Source organism: Pteropus vampyrus, unplaced genomic scaffold (genome assembly GCF_000151845.1).
Source record: "Pteropus vampyrus isolate Shadow unplaced genomic scaffold, Pvam_2.0 Scaffold129, whole genome shotgun sequence".
NCBI lineage: Eukaryota > Metazoa > Chordata > Mammalia > Chiroptera > Pteropodidae > Pteropus > Pteropus vampyrus.
This window is the reverse complement of record NW_011888910.1, coordinates 1,994,309-2,000,830: the sequence shown is the minus strand read 5'-3', so window position 1 is coordinate 2,000,830 and position 6,522 is coordinate 1,994,309.

The window sequence follows — 6,522 nt, the reverse complement described above, 5'->3', positions numbered from 1 at the left end:
TCTTTAAGAAGCTATTTTCGTATTTCGAAGAAATAGAAGTGGTGTCTGATTTGAGTTTTCTGGATACAGTATGTTCCCAGACCCCAAGGACAAAAAAATGAAGGAAGCTTTTAAGAGTGGGGAACGTAGAGAGAAAGAGCACTGAAGGGTAGAGTCCAAGATCAGATGGAGGTAGATCTCTACCTGACTGGTTATGTGACCTTGATCAAATCACTAGGGATGGGTATTAATTGTGTGAACAATTGAGCTCAAATTCCTCATTTAGTGCTCTTAAAAACCTGTTTCCCAAATGAAGAGAAATTAACTAACTTTCCCAAGACTATTTAACAGGGAAATAGAATTAGGATATTTGGCTTCAAAATCTTCAATAGCCTCAACATTCTCACTGACTTTGTTGATTGCAATGATCTTGAAAAGTCCTTTCCATCCCTCAAATTCCGAGTCTGCTTTAGATATAATAGAATTCACTAACAAACCAAACTGTCCCAGTTGACGTCATTCCCCTCGTAATGATTTTTTTTTTTGAGGATAATTTGAATTTAAGCTAGCTAGTAAATTGTGACATATTTTAGAGACCATTATAGTTCAATAGTACTAATTTCTCATTGTTTGTCATTGTTATTGTTGTTACTATTTTTAATTTTAGGTTTTTCTAATTGTTTATTGACATCTGGTTTAAATTTTTATTGAACCAAATCATGTATTTTCAGAGACTACTCATATCTTGCTTATTTTCATGCTACGCAAATAAAATATCATCTGAAAATAAGAAAAACTGTCATTTTTTTCAAAAAACCTAGGTTGACAAGTTAAAGTTTCGATTCACTTTTCAGTTCTCTTAGGAAACAACTAAATATAATCTTCATTGTGAGACATAATTAAACACTTTATTATTTTTTTAAATAATTTAGAGGAATTAACAGTGTCTTTCTTTTTCTTCAAATTTTTTTTTTCTGCCTCATTCTCTTTTTCTTTGAGGGATTTCAATTGCATGTATCTTAGAACTTTGGATGTTATTCTACCAAGGCTTTATTCATTTTTCTGCAATCTTTTTTCTCTGTGTTCTACAGATTGGATAATTTCTATTAATCTGCTCCTTTTGATCTCTTTCTTATGTCATCTCGAGTCCACCATTAAACCCATTAGGGAATTTATTATTTCAGAAGTTTTATTTATTTATTTATTTAAAATTTTCATTAGGTTCTTTTTTTATACTTTCTTTTCTTAATTCAGATTTCCTACATATTTCTGTATGAGATTTGCTATATGTTCCTTTGTTATGACTGTACTTTTACATTTTTGAGCATGGTTAGAATCTCTACTATAATATACTCATCTGGTAATTTCAATATCTGAGTTGTTTCAAAGTTAGTCTCCACTAATTTCTTTTCTTTTGAGTATGGGCCGTGTTTTCCTGTTTATTTTTTTATTTTTATTTTTTATTTATTTTTTTATGTGCAGTAACCCCGGATTGCATCTTATACATTATGAATAGTGTATTTCAGAGACCACGAATTATGTTATGTTCCTCTCAATAGTGTTGATTTGTTTGTTCGTTTGTTTGTTTGTCTATCTTAGCAGTCAGTTAACTTAACTGAACTCAAAATCCAATTCGTCTCCTCTGTGATGGGAAGTGGCTGAAATCTGTTTAGTTACTTTAGTTTTAAATAAGCTGCTTGGAGTCTACCACATGCATGTATGCTTCATGGGTCAGCCAAAGGTTTGGGCAGATTTTGTTTGCGGAAATTGGAGCTTCCCTCTATGGCTCTTTTTTTTCCAAGATTGCTCCCCTCATTTTCCAGTTGCTATGGTAGAACCAAAGTGTATGTTCTGATTTCTCAATCATAAGATGGCTGGTTCCTATCTGTGTTCTGGTTGCTTTGCAGTTCACTGACTGTAGCCTGTCCTTAGTTGAGAAAAACAGGAAACTGACCTCTTGCTATTTCCTTTTTCCAGCATGGCCTCCTCTCCAATTTCTGATTTTAGTCACTCTTCAGATAGTTGTTATTTTATATTCTGTTATTGTTATCTGAAGAAAAATTGATATATATATTCTCCTTCTCCATTACAAGATGTGAAATTTCTAAACATTTTATATTAAGTGGCTTCTTTGAAGCACGTGAAGAACCTGATATTAATCAGTCACTTAGTCACTTCTTTGAAATTCTTAAGCTGAAAGAATATTATTACATCTTAAATCTAACTAAATACAGGGTTCTGAACAGAAGTTTATAGACCTTCAGTTTGTAGGGAACCTCCCCACTAAAAAAAATTAAAATAATAAAAATAAAAAATCTCTCATAGCACTTATGTTTTCCAAAACTAGATAAGATAAATTCAGTAGCTCATGAAAGCACATGTCTTTACAATTCTGTTAGTCATTGTGTAGCTATTTGAGTTCTATAAACCAGATTGACATTTGGAGGATTTCTTAAATGACTTAAGTGACTTGTACTTCTTGGATGAGTCAAATTTGAACTGCAAGAAAAGTCCCGGTTAATGAAACTACATTATTATTATACACACCACAGAAAACAAAAAAGCAGCTTTTAATAAAATTGGTCTCCATTACACAGAGTGGAAAGTTATCTGAAATTGATCTAGCAGAAAAAAAGAAATTTATGTTCTGGGTTAGCTGCAGACTAGTTTAAACATAACTAACTCCTGCTTGTGCTTTAGATGATTTCACTGGTATTCTGCTATGAGATTTCAGGAGAAAGTAATTTTGCAAGAAAAAAGACCATCTTGAGATAGGATTCTGATTTTTTTACTATTCATAGTACTTAAAAGTCTGGAGTAACATATTTTAAGGATCAGAGTAAGATGCTCAAGACAGAGAAATACTTAAAGCCATCCTCAGAAATAGATGACATAACTAGAAGTATGGACAGATGTTTCCATTTGCAGGGTTTCAACAAGCAGCAATTTTACATTAGACAATAGCAGCTCACATTTCACTTTATAAGAGCTTTTTTTTGGCTGGCAAATAGTCTTCAAAAATTGTAATTAACCCACATTTAATTTTCCTGGAAATTAAGTAAGTTGGCTTCTTTATAAAGAAGTTTCTACTCATCAATGTGAAGAAGAATGTTGAATCTCTATGGAAAGGAATTTATACCTGTAGGAATCACTACTCCAGAAATTGATAAAATTTAGACCACTGAACTTGTCAAATTGCCTATAGTGTTCTCATCAAACTATTATACCATTCCATGTAAAAGTTGGATGTGCAGTATCTAGAACTAAAGAAGACTTTACAGATTATGCAATCAAGTCCTTGTTCCTTCTAGACCTGGAAACTGAGGTTCAAAGCAGAGATTTGCTTCAACATCTAAGTGAACAAAGAATCTTCAAATCATAGCATAGAGCCTGGGTCTTGTTGTCTTTCGCATCTCTGTACAGAGATGGGATGAAATTTTCAAGGTTTGAGTCAGTCATCATACCAAGAATAACTCGTGAAAATACACATTCTATACATAGCTGAGACTTGGGTCCCAAATTCCTATTTAATTTTTCTATCTTAGAGAAATAAGCCAAATAATAAGTAAGCCTCAAAACCTATGTTGACCTGCATCATCCTAAGGTATAGACGGGAAGCTGACCAAGTACCCTGTTCCTCCTACCCTCTTCCTAAAACTAAACCTGTCCTTGGTTCTGGATCTTACCTTTCCTTTTGTGGGAGAAAGAGGGATGCAAAAAAGACAAAAACAGTGATGGAAAACAAGCTTTTCCTCCCAGGAGTAGAAACCAGCCTGAACTCTCCTATCCTTTTCCCTTTATTTGAGCCTCACTTTAATTTGATTTCCAAGTGTAAAAGCACTTCATAAAATGAAGACCCATTAAGATGGTGGCATCATATCAACCATATGGAGAAAAAGAAAGAGAAGAGACATGTGGAGATACCATCTCTATTGTCCAGCAATAGTGTCCTGTGTGATATAGCTAGAATAGATGATGCCAATGACCAAAGACCTGTGGGGATCACATATCTCAGGGAGCCTTGTGCCATATGCCTGCAATTACAGTTCAGGTAATTCTCTGATACCCAGATAGTGAATAAGCTTTATCTACGAGGAGAAAGAATGGCAGAAGAAGGGGCAAAACTGTAAAACCTAGTGTTCACCCAAAATAGATTAAGTTTAATCTGGAACTCTAGCTAAACTTAAATTGACTGTATTGTTTTATTACATTCATAGAAATTGCGGGCTCATGAGATCAGTAACAGAGAAAAAGATTTTTAAACATTTTTGCACACTTATGTTCTTAAAAGTGAGATCAATCCTCCTATATAATCAATATTTGCCGAGAGTCCATTCTATGCTGGGTGCTCTGCTATATGCTTACAATGACCTCATGAAACAATTATTTCTGGAATAGATAGTGGAAAAAGAAAGCACAGGGTCATGAAAATGTATATTTCTTATTTTAAATGATATTGCCAAAATGTCCATAAAAATAGCCACACTGACTTTTGTTTCAACAGTATTTTATGAGAACACTGGTGTCCCCAGTCTCATCAAAACATATTATTAAAATTAAGTTGATATCTACATTTATAGAAAACGAAATTTCATTGTTTTAATTTCTCTTGACATTAATGAAACTGAGCAAATTTTAATGTGCTTAATTAAATAATTGGATTTCTTTTGTGAATTATATATTCATATTCTTCAACCATGTGTTATTGGTTATTTGTACTTTACTTATTAATTAGTAAGACTTTATTATAGTTATTAATTCCTTAACTGTTACATATGTTGCAAATATTTTAATCTAAATATTATATCTGTAAATCATTTGTTTTGTTTTAAAGACCTCCACCATAATTACTAACAAAAAAATCCTCTAATAATTTGTAATTTTTTAATTAGTTTCAAGTATACAGTACATTGGCTAGACATTTATATAGTTTATAAAATGATCTTCCAATTGTTCCTTCTCTACTCTGGTTTTCCACCTAGCCAATGTATTAATGCTAACTGTATTCTCTATGCCATGCTCCCCATCTCTGTGACCACCTATTAACTACTAATTTGTAGTTCTTTAACCCTTTACCCCATTCTTCCAGCTCCCTAAACCTCTTAAAAAACGAAATCCTACCAATTGCAATGACATGGATAGACCTAGAGATTATTATGCTGAGTGAAATGTCAGACAGAGAAAAACAAATACCATATGATTTCACTTATATGTGGAACCTAAGGAACAAAAAGAACAAACTAATCAAAAACTGACTCACAAATATAATTTTGTTTTTAACATTTATGACTCTGTATCTAAAATTTACTTTAGGTATGGTATGAGATAAAAAATTTAATTTTTTCTTACCAAACATGTAGCCAAGTGTTCCAACTTAATTTATTGAATATTTCTTCATAATCTGCTGATTTGAAATGGCATGGCTTCTACACTAAATTTCCATATAGACACAAAGCTGTGCTTCTATTTAATGTTCTTTTTCATTGATCTATTAATTCGTCTCATGGCACCATCTTTGTTCAATTACTATAGAATATATATGTATATATATAGTACATATACATTCACAAACACACACATATGCATATACGGTTCTCATTGTTCTCTTTTAAAATTACCATAGCTACTCTTGCCCATTTACTCTTTCAGATGATTCCTAAATCACCTCACCACTTTCCATGAAATATCCTGGTGTTATGTTCATTGAAATTGCATTGATTATGGAAAAGTAGCTGTCTTATAAGTATTAAGTCTTCACTTAAATAAACATGATCTATCTTTTCATTTGTTCAAATTTTCTTTTTATGTATTTTATTAAGCTTTGCACGTTTTTATAAATATTTTTATGAGGCTTATTTCTCAGGCTTTTATAGTCTTTATTCTTACCATAAATTATTCTTCCTCTTTACAAGGTCAATTGGTTATTAGTCCTTGGTTATGGAAAATATACAGGTTTTCAGATATTGTTCTTATAAGTGATGGCTTTACTAATTTTTCATTAGTTCAAATTATTTTTCAGTTGGTTTTCTTATATTTTCAAAATATACGGACTTACTATCTGCAAAAAAAAAAAAAACCCATCGTTCTATCTCTTTTTTTCCAATATTTAAAACTCATATTTTTTTCTTGTTTTATTACATTGTTCAGAACCTCCAGAACAATGTTGAATAGTAGAAAGGATGGTCGGAATCCTTTTCTTATTAGAATAGTGTTTGAGAAGCAAAAATATAGCATTGATAAATATGAAAATTTTAAAGACTATGGTTTCATATTACTAAATTGTTATCTAAAAACATTTGTAGCAAATCTTACTTTGACCAGCATTATATGAGATTATCTAATCCTTAGGCCACATTTTTAGAAAAAAAATCTACCCTGAGCTAACTGTATGCTAAATAAATGTGACATAAATATGTCAAAATAGAAGGGAAGCAATTATGAGAGGATGCTTGAATAATCCAAAGGATTGAAATTGCTAATATGGACAGTACTCACTTTTTTAATTTACAGGGTCTTTTTATGATCAAAGAGGTACTAGATGAG